The 17,772-nt window shown below is 43.1% G+C and overlaps 2 protein-coding genes across 2 annotated transcripts in view; one reads left to right on the top strand and one right to left on the bottom strand.

The window, feature by feature from the left end:
- Positions 1–17,772, top strand: part of GABRB3 (gamma-aminobutyric acid type A receptor subunit beta3) — an 820,257-nt gene that overhangs the window by 167,635 nt on the left and 634,850 nt on the right. The gene's annotated exons all lie outside the window — the stretch shown is intronic.
- Positions 1–17,772, bottom strand: part of GABRA5 (gamma-aminobutyric acid type A receptor subunit alpha5) — a 413,237-nt gene that overhangs the window by 277,081 nt on the left and 118,384 nt on the right. The gene's annotated exons all lie outside the window — the stretch shown is intronic.

Here is a 17,772-nt window from a genome sequence, read left to right as displayed (position 1 = left end):
ACAAAATTAAACCGAGAGAAAAACAACGACCAGCGCGCCTGTCTAGGATTCAGGCGCCTGGCAGACTCAAGGTAAATTAAATTTTTGTGGTCAGTCAATACCACCACCTGATGTCTGGCCCCCTCAAGCCAGTGACGCCACTCCTCAAAAGCCCACTTCATGGCCAAAAGCTCCCGATTCCCAATATCATAATTCCGCTCGGCGGGCGAAAATTTACGGGAAAAAAAAGCACAAGGTCTCATCACGGAGCAGTCGGAACTTCTCTGCGACAACACCGCCCCAGCTCCGATTTCAGAAGCGTCGACCTCAACCTGAAAAGGAAGAGCAACATCAGGCTGACGCAACACTGGGGCGGAAGAAAAGCGGCGCTTGAGCTCCCGAAAGGCCTCCACAGCATCAGGGGACCAATCAGCAACATCAGCACCCTTCTTAGTCAAATCAGTCAATGGTTTTACAACATCAGAAAAACCAGCAATAAATCGACGATAAAAGTTAGCAAAGCCCAAAAATTTCTGAAGACTCTTAAGAGAAGAGGGTTGCGTCCAATCACCAATAGCCTGAACCTTGACAGGATCCATCTCGATGGAAGAGGGGGAAAAATGTATCCCAAGAAAGAAATCTTTTGAACCCCAAAAACACACTTAGAACCCTTCACACACAAGGAATTAGACCGCAAAACCTGAAAAACCCTCCTGACCTGCTGGACATGAGAGTCCCAGTCATCCGAAAAAATCAGAATATCATCCAGATACACAATCATAAATTTATCCAAATAATCGCGGAAAATGTCATGCATAAAGGACTGGAAGACTGAAGGGGCATTTGAAAGACCAAAAGGCATCACCAAATACTCAAAATGGCCCTCGGGCGTATTAAATGCGGTTTTCCACTCATCCCCCTGCTTGATTCGCACCAAATTATACGCACCACGGAGATCAATCTTAGAGAACCACTTGGCCCCCTTTATACGAGCAAACAAATCAGTAAGCAGTGGTAACGGATATTGATATTTAACCGTGATTTTATTCAAAAGTCGATAATCAATACACGGCCTCAAAGAGCCGTCTTTCTTAGACACAAAGAAAAAACCGGCTCCTAAGGGAGATGACGAAGGACGAATATGTCCCTTTTCCAAGGACTCCTTTATATATTCTCGCATAGCAGCGTGTTCAGGCACAGACAGATTAAATAAACGACCCTTAGGGTATTTACTACCCGGAATCAAGTCTATGGCACAATCGCACTCCCGGTGCGGAGGTAGTGAACCAACCTTGGGTTCTTCAAAAACGTCACGAAAGTCAGACAAGAATTCAGGAATCTCAGAGGGAATAGATGATGAAATGGAAACCAAAGGTACGTCCCCATGAGTTCCTTTACATCCCCAGCTTAACACAGACATAGCTCTCCAGTCGAGGACTGGGTTATGAGATTGCAGCCATGGCAATCCCAGCACCAAAACATCATGTAGATTATACAGCACCAGAAAGCGAATAACCTCCTGGTGATCCGGATTAACACGCATAGTCATTTGTGTCCAGTATTGTGGTTTATTACTAGCCAATGGGGTGGAGTCAATCCCTTTCAGAGGTATCGGAGCCTCCAGTGGCTCCAAATCATACCCACAGCGTTTGGCAAAGGACCAATCCATAAGACTCAAAGCAGCGCCAGAGTCGACATAGGCGTCCGCGGTAATAGATGACAAAGAACAAATCAGGGTCACAGATAGAATAAACTTAGACTGTAAAGTGCTAATTGAAACAGACTTGTCAGGCTTCTTAGTACGCTTAAAGCATGCTGATATAACATGAGTTGAATCACCACAATAGAAGCACAACCCATTTTTTCGTCTAAAATTCTGCCGCTCGCTTCTGGACAGAATTCTATCACATTGCATATTTTCTGGCGTTTTCTCAGTAGACACCGCCAAATGGTGCACAGGTTTGCGCTCCCGCAGACGCCTATCGATCTGAATAGCCATCGTCATGGACTCATTCAGACTCGCAGGCACAGGGAACCCCACCATAACATCCTTAATGGCATCAGAGAGACCTTCTCTGAAAATCGCCGCCAGGGCGCACTCATTCCACTGAGTAAGCACAGACCATTTGCGGAATTTTTGGCAGTATATTTCAGCTTCATCTTGCCCCTGAGACAAGGACATCAAGGCCTTTTCCGCCTGAAGCTCTAAATGAGGTTCCTCATAAAGCAACCCCAAGGCCAGAAAAAACGCATCCACATTGAGCAACGCAGGATCCCCTGGTGCCAATGCAAAAGCCCAGTCTTGAGGGTCGCCCCGGAGCAAGGAAATTACAATCCTGACCTGCTGTGCAGGGTCTCCGGCAGAGCGAGACTTCAGGGACAAAAAAAATTTGCAATTATTTTTAAAATTTTGAAAGTGAGATCTATTCCCCGAGAAGAATTCAGGCAAAGGAATTCTAGGCTCAGACATAGGTGCATGAACAACAAAATCTTGCAAATTTTGTACCTTTGTGGCGAGATTATTCAAACCTGTAGCTACACTCTGAAGATCCATTTGAAACAGGTGAACACAGAGCCATTCAAGGATTAGAAGGAGAGAAAGAGAGGAAGGCTGCAGTATAGGCAGACTAGCAAGTGATTCAATTAAGAGCACACTCAGAACTAGAGGAAAAAAAAAAAAAAAATTGTAGCAGACTTCTTTTTTCTCTCCTTTCTCAGCCAGTAATTTAACCCTTTTTTTTGGGCCGGTCAAACTGTCATGATTCTCAATGGCGAGAGAACATAGCCCAGCATATATGAGAACTAGCTCTTGGAAGATGGAAACTATACTGACCATGAACTAAACCTGCCGCACAACTAGAAGTGGCCGGGTAGCATGCCTACGTTTTTTAACCCTAGATGCCCAGCGCCAGCCGGAGAACTACCTAATCCTAGCAGAGGAAAAGACAGTCCTGGCTCACCTCTAGAGAAATTTTCCCAAAAGGCAGACAGAGGCCCCCACATATATTGGCGGTGATTTTAGATGAAATGACAAACGTAGTATGAAAATAGGTTTAGCAAAATCGAGGTCCGCTTTCTAGATAGCAGGAAGACAGAAAGGACACTTTCATGGTCAGCAGAAAACCCTAACAAAACACCATCCAGAAATTCCTTTAAGACTCTAGCATTAACTCATAACACCAGAGTGGCAATTTCCGATCACAAGAGCTTTCCAGACACAGTAACGAAACAGCAGCTGTGAACAGGAACAAAATGCAAAAACACACAAGGACAAAAGTCCAACTTAGCTGGGAGTTGTCTAGTAGCAGGAACAAGCACAGAAGGCTTCTGATTACATTGTTGACCGGCAAGAAACTGACAGAGGAGCAAGGTTATATAGCGACTCCCACATCCTGATAGGAGCAGGTGAACAGAGGGGATGATGCACACAAGTTCAATTCCACAAGTGGCCACCGGGGGAGCCCAGAATCCAATTTCACAACACCCCATATGTGGAGGTAAACCACTGTTTGGGCGCACCGCAGAGCTTGGAAGTGAAGGAGCACCGTTTGACTGTTTCAATGCAGAATTGGCTGGAATTGAGATCGGACGCCATGTCGCGTTTGGAGAGCCCCTAATGTGCCTAAACAGTGGAAACCCCCCACAAGTGACACCATTTTGGAAACTAGACCCCTTAAGGAACTTATCTAGATGTGTGGTGAGCACTTTGAACCCCCAAGTGCTTCACAGAAGTTTATAACGTAGAGCCGTGAAAATAAAAAATCGCATTTGTTTTCACAAAAATGATTTTTTCGCCCACAAATTCTTATTTTCACAAGGGCAACAGGAGAAATTAGACCACAAAAGTTGTTGTGCAATTTCTCCTGAATACGTCGATACCCCATATGTGGAGGTAAACCACTGTTTGGGCGCACCGCAGAGCTTGGAAGTGAAGGAGCACCGTTTGACTTTTTCAATGCAGAATTGGCTGGAATTGAGATCGGATGCCATGTCGCGTTTGGAGAGCCACTGATGTGCCTAAACAGTGGAAACCCCCCACAAGTGATACCATTTTGGAAACTAGACCCCTTAAGGAACTTATCTAGATGTGTGGTGAGCACTTTGAACCCCCAAGTGCTTCACAGAAGTTTATAACGTAGAGCCGTGAAAATAAAAAAATCAAATTTTTTCTACAAAAATGATCTTTTTGCCCCCAAATTTTTATTTTCACAAAGGTAACAGGAGAAATTAGACCACAAAAGTTGTTGTGCAATTTCTCCTGAGTACGTCGATACCCCATATGTGGGGCTAAACCACTGTTTGGGCGCACCGCAGAGCTTGGAAGAGAAGGAGTGTCGTCTTACTTTTTCAATGTAGAATTGGCTGGAATTGAGATCGGACGCCATGTCACGTTTGGAGAGCCGCTGATGTGCCTAAACAGTGGAGACCCACCACAAATGACACCATTTTGGAAACTAGACCCCTTAAGGAACTTATCTAGATGTGTGGTGAGCACTTTAAACCCCCAGGTGCTTCACAGAAGTTTATAACGTAGAGCCGTGAAAATAAAAAAATCGAATTTTTTCTACAAAAATGATCTTTTTGCCTCCAAATTTTTATTTTACCAAGGGTAACAGGAGAAAATGGACCCCAGAAGTTGTTGTACAATTTGTCTTGAGTACGCCGACACCCCATATGTGGGGGTAAACCACTGTTTGGGCACATGGCTGAGCTCGGAAGCAAAGGAGCGCCATTTGACTTTTCAATGCAAAATTGACTGGAATTAAGATCGGACGCCATGTCGCGTTTGGAGAGCCCCTGATGTGCCTAAACAGTAGAAACCCCCCAAAAGTGACCCCATTTTGGAAACTAGACCCCCCATGGAATTTATCTAGATGTGTAGTGAGAACTTTGAATGCCCAAGTGCATCACAGAAGTTTATAATGCAGAGTCGTGAAAATAAAAAATATATTTTTTTTAACAATAAAGATTTTTTAGCCCCCAAGTTTTTATTTTCACAAGAGAAATTGGACCCCAAAAGTTGTTGTCCAATTTGTCCTGAGTATGCTGGTACCCCTTATGTGGGGGTAAACCACTGTTTGGGCGCACGGCAGAGCTCGGAAGGGAAGGAGCGCCATTTTGAAATGCAGGCTTTGATAGAATGGTCTGCGGGCGTTATGTTGCGTTTGCAGAGCCACTGATGTACCTAAAAAGTAGAAACCCCCCACAAGTGACCACATTTTGAAAACTAGACCCTCCAAGGAACTTATCTAGATATGTGGTGAGAACTTTGAATGCCCAAGTGCTTCACAGAAGTTTATAATGCAGAGTAGTGAAAATAAAAAATATTTTTTTTCCCACAAAAAAGATTTTTTTAGCCCCCAAATTTTTATTTTCACAAGGGTAACAAGAGAAATTGGACCCCAAAAGTTGTTGTCCAATTTTTCCTGAGTATGCTGGTACCCCATATGTGGGGGTAAACCACTGTTTTGGCACACGGCAGAGCTCGGAAGAGAAGGAGCGCCATTTTGGAATTCAGACTTTGATAGAATTGTCTGTGGGTGTTATGTTGTGTTTGCAGAGCCCCTGATGTACCTAAACAGTAGAAACCCCCAAAAAGTGACCAAATTTTGGAAACTAGACCCCCTAAGGAACTTATCTAGATATGTGGTGAGAACTTTGAATGCTCAAGTGCTTCACAGAAGTTTATAATGCAGAGTAGCGAAAATAAAAAAAATATTTTTTTTTCCCACAAAAAAGATTTTTAGCCCCCAAGTTTTTATTTTCACAAGGGTAACAGGAGAAATTGGACCACAAAAGTTGTTGTCCAATTTATCCCGAGTACGCTGATGCCCCATATGTGGGGGTAAACCACTGTTTGGGCGCACGGCAGAGCTCAGAAGGAAGGGAGCACCATTTGACTTTTTTAGCGCAAATTTAGCAAAATTGGCAGTCGTGTTTGGAGACCCCCTGATGTACCTAAACAGTGGAAACCCCCAAATTATAACTCCAACCCTAACTCCAACACACCCCTAACCCTAATCTCAACCCGATCCATAATCCTAATCACAACCCTAATGATAATCACAACCCTAACCCCAAAACAGCCCTAATCTCAACCCTAACCATAACCCTAATCAAAACCCTAAATCCAACACACCCCTAACCCTAATCCCAACTCCAACCCTAACTTTAGCCCCAACCCTAACCCTAACTTTAGCCCCAACCCTAACCATAACTTTAGCCCCGTCGTCACAAAAAGAGGTCAATGTAACCTTTTTTTTGTACGTCACGTCCACCATTTCCGCGCATGCGTGGCCGTAACTCTGCCCCCTCCTCCCCAGGACATAGACTGGGCAGCGGATGCGTTGAAAAACTGCATCCGCTGCCCACGTTGTGCACAATTTTCACAACGTGCGTCGGTACGTCGGGCCGACGCATTGCGACCGCCCCGTACCGACGCAAGTGTGAAAGAAGCCTAAGGCTACTTTCACACTAGCATCGTACTCGGCCCATCGCAGTGTGTCGGGCCGACGTACCGACGCTAGCATTGTAAGCGCCGCACAACGGGTGCAGCGGATGCTGTTTTTTCAACGCATCCGCTGCCCCATTGTTAGGTGTGGGGAGGCGGGGGCGGAGTTCCGGCCGCGCATGCGCGGTCAGAAATGGCGGACACGTCGCACAAAAAAGTTACATGTAGCTTTTTTTGTGCCGACGGTCCACCAAAGCACGACGCATCCGTCGCACGACGGATGCGACGTGTGGCAATCCGTCGCAATGCGTCGCTAATGCAAGCCAATGGAGAAAAAACGCATCCTGCAAGCACTTTTGCAGGATGCGTTTTTTCTCCAATGACGCATTGCAACGGAAGCCAAAAAACGCTAGTGTGAAAGTAGCCTAACCCTAGCCCTAACCCTAACCCTAAATTTAGCCCTAACCCTAACCTTAGCTCTAACCCTAAGCCTAACCCTAACTCTAACCCTAACCCTAACCCTAACTCTAACCCTAGCCCTAACCCTAGCCCTAACCCTAACCCTACATTTAGCCCCAACCCTAACCCTAGCTCTAACCCTAACCTTAACCCTAACCCTAACTCTAACCCTAACCCTAACCCTAACCCTAATTTTAGCCCCAACTCGTCTCTCGTGCTGGCCGGCAGATGGCAGCAGATGGCGGGCGCACTGCGCATGCGCCCGTCATAAGGAAAAAGCCGGCCGGCAGGAGACAGAAGAGGACCCAGGGACACCGGGTGAGTATCATAGGGTCCCCGAATCCCCCTATTTCTCTGTCCTCTGCTCACATCAGAGGACAGAGAATTACAGATCGCTTTTTTTTTTTTTTGCGGTCGCCGGTAAACTCTTAATTACCGGCTATCGCAATACAGGGGTCGGTGCAAACCGACCCCGATCATGTTCTTTGGGGTCTCGGCTACCCCCGGCAGCCGAGACCCCAAAGATCTTCCGGGTGCCGGGCGGCGGGCGCACTGCGCGTGCGCCCGCCATTTTTTCCCGGAAAAAAAGATGGCGGCGCCCATCGGGAGCCACGAGGAGCACCGGGGGAGGTAGGTAAGTATCGGGGGGCTATTGTGGGCCATCGGGGACCACATTTCTCTGTCCTCCGATGTGCGATCACATCGGAGGACAGAGAAATTAAACGGCAAATCGCGTTTTTTTTTTTTGTTGCGACCGCCGGTAAACGGTTAATTACCGGCGATCGCAACTCGGGGGTCGGTAAAACCCCCCCGAATCATGTTCTCTGGGGTCTCGGCTACCCTCGGCAACCGAGACCCCAGAGAAAATCCGACTCTGGGGGGCGCTATTCACTTTTTCCACAGCGCCGTTAATTAACGGCGCTGTGGTTTAAGTACCCTTAGCGGCCGCCGTTAAAAGACGTATCGGCGGTCGTTAAGGGGTTAAAATTAGTGTTTCTAAGCACTGGCCACATCAGCCAAATGTAATCCTTCAGCAACACAAAATTACATTATTTGGAATTTCTTTTGTTTACCTACTCACTTATATTATATTTTGAGCTCTAGTCCTCTTTTCTATCTTACACCTCATACTGATTTTAAATAGTTTTTTTAAGATTATTTACCAGTAAAAATAGGTTTTAAATTTAGATATGTATTGGTTTTATTTTTGTTACCATAGTGAAATCATGCACTTAGTTGCTATTATCTAGGTACTAACCATGGAAAGTGCCCTTTTTGTAATTTTTAAAATGTAAAAGATGAAAATATATTTTTATTCCTTAAATCCAAAGGTAATCATTTAATCTTCAACTTGTTTAAGGCTGGTTTCACACTTGTGTAGGGCAGAACTGCGGAGGGCTGCGCAGTTCCTCCATTAAGCTCCACCCACTGCCGCACCTCTTCCATTCAGTGTACTCGGTACTCGAATTTTCTGAGCACACTTGGGTGGTCTCCGAGTATTTTGGGCGTGCTCGGAGATTATGTTTGAGTTGCCGCAGCTGCATGATTTGCGGCTGCTAGACAGACTGAATATATGTGGGGATTCCCTAACAAACATGCAACCCCCATATGTACTCAGGCTGTCTAGCAGCCGCAAATCATACAACAGCGGCGACTCAAACGTAATCTCCGAGCACGCCCAAAATACTTGGAGACCACCCGAGCATACGCAGAACACCAGAGTAACGAGCAAACTCACTCATCACAAGTCTATACATTAAAGGTGTATTTTACAACAGCCAATTTTGTGACATTAAATACTATTGAATATTTACTGATTGGCTGCTGTTTAATAACAGGCTGACTGATCTTCAGATGTGATTGAGCATGATCTAAATTAAACCATTCAGTGTGCACAAACTGCCATTGTCCTCAGCAGCGTAAGTTTACAAAGGACGATGCGCTGCCAAGAATGAGAATCTTTTTTGCAGCACAAAACATCATTTCATCAAATGAACGATTATTTGCCTGTTTGTCAAGTGATAAAGTGATAAAGTCTTAAAACTTTTATTATTATTACTTATTGCACAATGCACTTTTCTGATGTCATTATTACAATCATGAAATGTTTGCATGTCTTTGTGGTCTCATCCTGATGAAGGGGTCAGGCAGACCTTGAAACGAGTTGAATAAATCACCAGAGTTTGTCATTACATTGGAATATGTATTATTGTGGCAGCACGGACTTAATCCGCAAACTATCCTGTACAATGTCTCTGAGAAGGTCGCGTGGGCGGCCCGTGGCTCTACAGCAGCCGATACGCACATGCTTTTGCTTTATACCTTCAGGTGAGCAGCTCCCTGTTTAAAAAAACGCACTTAATCTGAGGATAAGACCCTATATGCGCTTTTTGTCTCCCTAATTTCCTAATCATGAAATGTGACATTCCTGGATTTTTTTTACTGTGTCACTTTGGGTACCATGTTATTATTTTATTTAGGTATTGTTACACAGCGCACTTTCATCATTTGGATTTATATTATTAGTAATTATTTTTGGTTTATGATGCTATCAAATAATGGCCTTTGATTTGTTATGTCTAAGAGATTTTTGCCCAGTGCAGTGCAAATCCATCCCCCTCCTCATTTTATCTTTTCCAACACCTCCCCCCAATATTATTATTATTATTATTATTATTATTATTTATTTATATAGCACCATTAATTCCATGGTGCTGTACATGAGAAGGGGTTACATCAAAATACAAATATCACTTACAGTAAACAAAACTAACAATGACAGACTGGTACAGAGGGAAGAGGACCCTGCCCTTGCGGGCTTACATTCTACAGGATATTTTTTACTTTATAATTTGTATGTTCTATGTTTTTAAAATGAATAATATAGAGATATAATTTTACAGTGTTATTCTCCGCCTAATATTTGGGATACAGTTTGTAGGTTTATATTCTGTTATATCTATAGGCTTTCATTATTTTGTAACTGTTGGCATTTCATTCTTATGTAGGTTTGCCACTTTACATTGTATCTGCCCATTCAAATTAAGGAGCCCCTTCAAGCGGTGGTGGATTGAATGCAAGTCCTGTCCCAGTATGTCCAGAATCTTGCACAGCAGTTGCAATATAGTGGAACTGCACAGGCCCAGGCCCCCGCAACACCTTCCTTGAACTATTTTGAACTTAAACAACCTGCCTGACCGATTTTTAGCTGACCAAAAAGTTTTCTTTTCCTTTAAGGAAAGCTTCCATCAGTACTCAAGGCTCTGCCCACATACGTCTGGTTCTAAGACTCAACTTGTGGAACTCAAAATGTTCCTGTGGTAGGGAGACCCCTAGGCTTGTGCCTTCTCCTGTCCCCCTGACGCTCCAGAACTCTCCATTGAAGACTTTTTTGAGGCCTCAGGGCTTTTGTATGACTAATCTGATGGAGTAGCTTTCGCTGAAAATAAATTAACTGTGCTCTGTCAGTGGCGACGTCTTGCCGAGAGTTATTGCATGGAGTATTGGCATCGGGTCACAGACTTGATAACATAGCCTAAGAATAAACTAATATAATGCAGAGAAAATTGCAATATTTTGAATTTTTAGAGAGAGATTCTGATAGATTTATTAGAGCCAGTTGCATAGCAATGGCACAAATATTGGTTCCTGCGGAGACCACAAAACCAGCGTTTGTGCATTTAAATGAGAGCAACATTGAAAATTCTTACCAATTAACAAAAATAACTAATGTAACATTTAAATGTGCAATAAATACCCTGGTAGAGTTCCTGCTACTTCTACTGGTTTTTCTATGAATAACCAGAAAAATGTGCACACCAATATTTTTCTCATTCAATAACTTTACTATAAGGAGGCCTTTCATATTGGGACTTAAATGAATATGCATGAGTTACACAGTGGTGTAAGTAGGAGGTCTATATTCTCAGTAGGCAGCTTCAGCTTTGCTATTACTTAATTGATACAAAATAATCAAGCTCTAAGGGACTCTTGAAGGCTAGTGGAAAATGACAGAAAAGGATGCAAGATCATATAAAAGGAGGAAATGAGCCTAGAAAATGTACGACTGTAAAAAAAAGGGCTGAAAGTAATATTTATCACTAAGTTGCCTCAATAATGCATTTGTCTCCTTATTAAAGTCTGCTTTGACTGTAGTTTGCATGCTTATTTCTGCCATAAAATACACAGAAAAGAGATAAAGTGTACTGTTGAAATGTAAGCATAGGAATATATTATGATTTGTGAGTAATCTTTAGAGTATTAAGAATACATCTAAAAACACTCCTATGACGCTTAAAGGGCTTTCTGGGAATAGAAAAAAATAACTAAAGAAAATGTCATTATACATAAATTCCTAAACACATTTAATTAATAAATTACAATTGTTTTGTCTAGCGCGGCAATAATTTCATTAGCAAATTACAATTGTTTTGTCTAGTGCAGTAATCAATATAGAATTAAAATCACCGTTACCTTGTTACACAGTGTCCTGTCCTGCACAGATATCTGCGAGCATGAGCAGTAGGAAGCTCTTTTGTGACCAGGAGATAATTATATTGTTGTTAAGAAGTTTGGGCAGCTTCTTTGTAATTCAGTACCTCTGGTATCTCCAGTAGAATTAGTGGAGCACATCTTCCAACATATGAAGGAGGGCAGAGCTTCCTACTGAGCGCATCTTCCAACATATGAAGGAGGGTGGAGCTTCCTACTGAGCGCATCTTCCAATATATGAAGGAGGGCAGAGCTTCCTACTGAGCGCAACTTCCAACATATGAAGGAGGGCAGAGCTTCCTACTGAGCACATCTTCCAACATATGAAGGAGGGCAGAGCTTCCTACTGAGCGCATCTTCCAACATATGAAGGAGGGTGGAGATTCCTACTGAGCGCATCTTCCAACATATGAAGGAGGGCAGAGCTTTCTACTGAGCGCATCTTCCAACATATGAAGGAGGGCAGAGCTTCCTACTGAGCGCATCTTCCAACATATGAAGGAGGGCAGAGCTTCCTACTGAGCGCATCTTCCGACATATGAAGGAGGGCAGAGCTTCCTACTGAGCGCAACTTCCAACATATGAAGGAGGGCAGAGCTTCCTACTGAGCACATCTTCCAACATATGAAGGAGGGCAGAGCTTCCTACTGAGCGCATCTTCCAACATATGAAGGAGGGCAGAGCTTCCTACTGAGCGCATCTTCCAACATATGAAGGAGGGCAGAGCTTCCTACTGAGCACAACTTCCAACATATGAAGGAGGGCAGAGCTTCCTACTGAGCACATCTTCCAACATATGAAGGAGGGCAGAGCTTCCTACTGAGCGCATCTTCCAACATATGAAGGAGGGTGGAGATTCCTACTGAGCGCATCTTCCAACATATGAAGGAGGGCAGAGCTTTCTACTGAGCACATCTTCCAACATATGAAGAAGGGCAGAGCTTCCTACTGAGCGCATCTTCCAACATATGGAGGGCAGAGCTTCCTACTGAGCGCTTCTTCCAACATATGAAAGAAGGCAGAGCTTCCTACTGAGCACATCTTCCAACATATGAAGGAGGGTGGAGGTTCCTACTGAGCACATCTTCCAACATATGAAGGAGGGCAGAGCTTCCTACTGAGCGCATCTTCCAATATATGAAAGATGGGGAGCTTCCTACTGAGCACATCTTCCAACATATGAAGGAGGGCACAGCTTCCTACTAAGCGCATCTTCCAACATATGAAGGAGGGTAGAGCTTCCTACTGAGCGCATCTTCCAACATATGAAGGAGGGTGGAACTTCCTACTGAGCACATCTTCCAATATATGAAGGAGGGCAGAGCTTCCTACTGAGCGCATCGTCCAACATATGAAGGAGGACGGAGTTTCCTACTGCACATTCTCACAGGCATCTTTTCCAACTTAGGAAAGTTTTCTCTCAGTGAAACAAGGCAGAGGCTGTTTTAATTTTATGATTACTCTCCAGACAAAGCGATTGTGATTTGCCAAGGAAATGCATTTAGAAACTTATATGTAGTTACATTTCCTTTAATTATTTGTTTTTCTATTCCCGGAGACCCCTTTAAGGGCAGACAGTAGGTAATAAACATTCTTAAAACATAAAAAACTAAATACCTTAAAAAATATATATATGCTTTGGTCTATATTGTAAACTGACTAATCTTCACCAATAGTACATAGAGTTAGTAATAAGGGTATTGATTCACTAACCCTGGATAGTACACTAATGAAAAATAAGCTAGCTCACCACTTAACGATACCCCAAAAAATCAATATTTAATTAAAATATGTGTTTATTAGAAAAAAAAGCATACATTTGACAAATACAATTAAAATATTAAAATGCAAAGAGTTCAATACTCCAATTTTATCTTTGGGGCTAAAGTGTCCAGATTAAAAATTCATCTGGATTCTGCTATGGACATTTTTTTATACAGTCCCCGATTGGAACTTCTCAATTCTGCAAACCTCTGTTCCTTTCAACTTTACCCATAAAAGCAGGTTTATTATTCCTAAAATGCTCACACTCTCACATGGACAAAGATCTCGTAGCTTTTGGTTCATTCCATGTACAGTGAATTACTGGAGAAGTAGATAGCATATATTGTGCCCTTTGTTATATTATAGAGTGAGAGTGTCCTTAATTTTAATGAGTTTTTACTATCTGTATCTTTAACGGAATTCATAGTTTTGAAAGATCTAATGCAGAGTTCTACAAATATAAAATGTTTTACAGGAAAAAAACAAAACTTATTCCGCCAAAATGATTATGTGTTTTATCACTTGTTCTTGAACCATGGGTGATATCACATTTCCATTTGTTTTAGCTTTTTCAAACACAAATCCAGTAATCTGATCCCCATGTGATAATTATAAACAATTATTTTTAAAATTTTGTGTGATAATAGGGATTCTTATTGTCATTTGGCTCTTATATTTTGTCATTGCCACTTTTCTTTTTTACAGACATTTTGAAGCATTGAATCTTATTGTAGAATTTTCACCTTCTATTTAGTATATTACAATATTTCCAAACTGTATCCGTTTATGAATTGCTATTTTAATCCTTTTACTTCCCTTCCATACTCCTACACTTCAGTTTAATTTTAACAGATTTCAATAAACTGGCACCTGACAGTATTTAAAGCGATGCTGTCAGCAGGTTTTTTTCTATTTAATTTGAGAGTAGCATAATATAGGACAAGTTAGCCTGATTCCAGGGATGTGTCTCTAAGGCTACTTTCACACTAGCATTAACTGCAATAAGTCGCAATGCGTCGTTTTGCCGAAAAAACGCATCCTGCAAAAGTGCTTGCAGGATGCGTTTTTTCTGCATTGACTAACATTAGCGACGCATTTGCGACGCATTGACACACGTCGCAACCGTCGTGCGACGGTTGCGCCGTGTTGTGGTGGACTGTCGGGAGCAAAAAACGTTACATGTAACATTTTTTGCTCCCGACGGTCCGCTTTTTCCGACTGCGCATGCGCGGCCGGAACTCCGCCCCCACCTCCCCGCACTTCCCCGCACCTCACAATGGGGCAGCGGATGCGCTGGAAAAATGCATACGCTGCCCCCGTTGTGCGGCGGAGACAACGCTAGCGTTGGTGACCTCGGCCCGACGCACTGCGACGGACCGAGCCCGACGCTAGTGTGAAAGTAGCCTTAGCTTACTAGGGGCAGCAGTTGTGACATGATCAGAGTTTTAGATGCAGCATGAAGCAGTGCTAAAAAACTAACCCGCCCACACAATACTCTATATGTACATAATCCATTAACAGTAAGCTTCTTATCAGAGGAGAGGGTGTGTGTTAGGATTCTTTCTCTGCACAGGATAGATCCCAAGTTCTCTCTTCCTCTGCAGTCTCCCATTCAGTCCCAACCACAATGGATGCTGCTCAGCAGAGACATCAGTCTTATCGTCTTGCTCAGACTCAGTCTGTGCACATGGTTACTGCTGCCTCTCCAGGTTCAGAAATGGTAACTAATAAAAGACAGCAGCGAGTGATCTCTCCTGAGCCTAAGTCCAGGATTCGCTCTACTGACCATGCTCGTGAGGGGACTTCTCATTGGTGGTCGGCCGTCACATGCTCAGGTCCTGGTCCGGCTTTGGAATGGCTCATGAGCAAGGTCCTGTCTGGCAAAATCTATAAAAAGATCTTTGGCATACCCGTCGGTGCGCTAAGATCATTGATGTTCTATGAGAGTGTGGAACCTAAAGGTAGTGTGGACTTCTTTGCTTGTGCACAGGGCAAGCCTAGAGCCTTTAGAATTCCAGCACCTCCAGAGAGGAGATTGTTTATGTGGGTTCAGGGCTGGAGTTTAGCCTTTAGAATTCCGGCTTCTCCGGAGAGGAGTTCTGTGTGTGTACATGCTGTGTTTGAGTCCACTACCGGTTCCCTTGCCTCAGTGAGGTAGCGAACACCTGTGAAGTTAACAGGGTTAACGTTTAGCATCTAAACAAATCTGTGGCTGTGTGCTTACAACACAGCTCTGCTGCAGAGCATCTTTCCTTCGCTGTGAGCGATAGGCACAGCACGTGTTTCAGCACTGAATGACATTTAATTCAGTGCTGGCAAACTATACATTCGCTGCTTTGTTTTGCCATTGTCCTTACTAGCTGCAGTTTACCATCCCTCCATGGTGGACACCGGGTGGCGAACGCACTTTATTATTATATTTTATTTAGTGCGTTCCGCCAACCCTAACAGCGTGGTTGGATGAGGGCTCACGCGCTGCCACAGTCCAGCATCTTCTAGTGATAAAATATTCATTGTAAGAAAACAGTAGCACACAGCCAAAAGAGTGACACACTGTTGAATTCCATATGTCAGCTGCTATCTCAGCTGTCCTGAGCTGTCCTCAGGTTACTCAGCAAAAATCTGCTGACAAATTCCCTTTAAGAGCCTTGTTTACTGGTGAACATACCATTGGTGCAACATGTGTAGCTACACAGGAGCCCAAAAGGTAATGGGGGCCAGTTCAACCTCCAATGCAGGTAGAATTGTACAATATAATGAGCTGCTTGACAGTAAAGGGCCCATATACTATTTTGCACAGGGGCAGTTTTCTGTCTGTTCACCAGTGGCCATATTGATAGATAGCAATAGAATATAGAAGGTATTTTAATTAACCCTGAAAAGATATTTTGTTGTATGTGGCAGTAACAAACTCTGGAACACAAGAAACACTGGATGCTTTGATAAATTTCTGAGTACAGATAATCATAAAAAACATTAATAGGTCAATGATTCCATGGAAAAAAGCAGCAGCAAGGCTTAGAATTTATAAGGCAATAATCCCTGACTAGATGGCTTTCATGTGCTATCCCTACTGCCACACTTCACCATAGACGAAGTGCAGATAAGAGTAGTATAATTATAACAGAATAGAATCTATTTGATTTAACCCTGAAAAAAATTAGTTTAATTAGCAGCATCAAGGACTGTTAATTCATTAACCTCGCTGGGTAATAAAGTGGAGCATTTTGCATTTACTCAACCTGATATGGAGGAGATCAGGATCTTCTGTACTTAAAGTTTCCTGTCCCAGCTATGAAATCCTGTATATAGTGTGAGAACTCCTTATGTGACAACCACTTGATAGCCCACAACAAGGCACTGGATCATATACTGATAGAACCCACCGGCTCACTTGGTTTCAAACATTTCCCCTAAACTAGAAGGTGGATCCTAAGAAAAGCATTTTTCCCATTACAAAGGAGTGGGTCTCCTAGACTGGTAAAGCATATGCATTAAGGCCTTAGGATGCCAAAAATTAGAAGGAGGCATTCCAATACCTCTTTGAAGAGATGTAGCGGAGGGCTTCAGAAATCTTTTTTTCCCATCTTAAGGAGTGGGTAATGCCCATTATGTGCATGGGCTGAAAAACATTTACCCCTGGGGGGTTATACATTAACATATAAGAATGTTCAAGGTAGGCCCCTAAAAATTGTTAATGCGGGAATCATAATTACCCTTAAAAAATGTATAGTGAGGGTAGTATGATCACCCTGTTGATACAGTGTTTGAGGACACAAAAAATATGAAATACTGAAGCGTATACCCATGTTTGGGTGGGAAGGGGTGCATAGAAATACACCAGAAAAAAACACTGGATTCGAGTTTATGTTCCGCTGCTGTCATCCACTGCTGTACAGAAGTCTGGCTCAATCCAGCCCTTGCTCATTTTGATAATAGTCAACTTGTCTGTATTTTCGGTTGAGAGGTCTACTGTGGCACCTAAAAGAAATGTTAATGTGGCCGAATTCCTTGCTACAAAGCAGCTACAATTCTGTCACTCTTTCATCAGCACTTCTCCTGCGCTACTCGTTTCTGAAGTGCAATGTGACGAGCATAGCGTCACCGGTGACCTGATGATGCTCTATATCCGGCCAGTCACAGTAATGCCACAACCAAGATGGCTACTGCATTAGTTTGACTGGCAGGCAATCCCAATGTTTATTGGCTGTCAAAAAGTGTCAACATGTCAAACATGTGGGGTGGGGACTCGAGCTTTCACTGGAGCACAAAAAAATACTCATTGAGTACTGAGCATCTCGCTCGAGTGAGAAACGAGTAGTGACGAGCAAGCTCACTCATCACTAGCTGTTACTATTATCCAGAATAAAAAGTTGCCTGACTACCCTACCATTTGTGTTCCTGTCTGCACACACAGTGGGGGAAATAAGTATTTGATCCTTTGCTGATTTTGTTAGTTTGCCCACTGACAAAGACATGAACAGTCTACAATCTTAATGACAGGTTAATTTTAACATTGAGAGATAAAGTATCAAAAATAAAATCCAGAAAATTACATTGTATAAATAATATAAATTTGTTTGCATTTTGCAGTGAGAAATAAGTATTTTATTCTATCATCAGCATTA

The sequence above is a fragment of the Ranitomeya variabilis genome, chromosome 3 (assembly GCF_051348905.1).
Source record: "Ranitomeya variabilis isolate aRanVar5 chromosome 3, aRanVar5.hap1, whole genome shotgun sequence".
Lineage (NCBI taxonomy): Eukaryota > Metazoa > Chordata > Amphibia > Anura > Dendrobatidae > Ranitomeya > Ranitomeya variabilis.
This window is presented reverse-complemented; position numbering and strand designations above follow the sequence as displayed.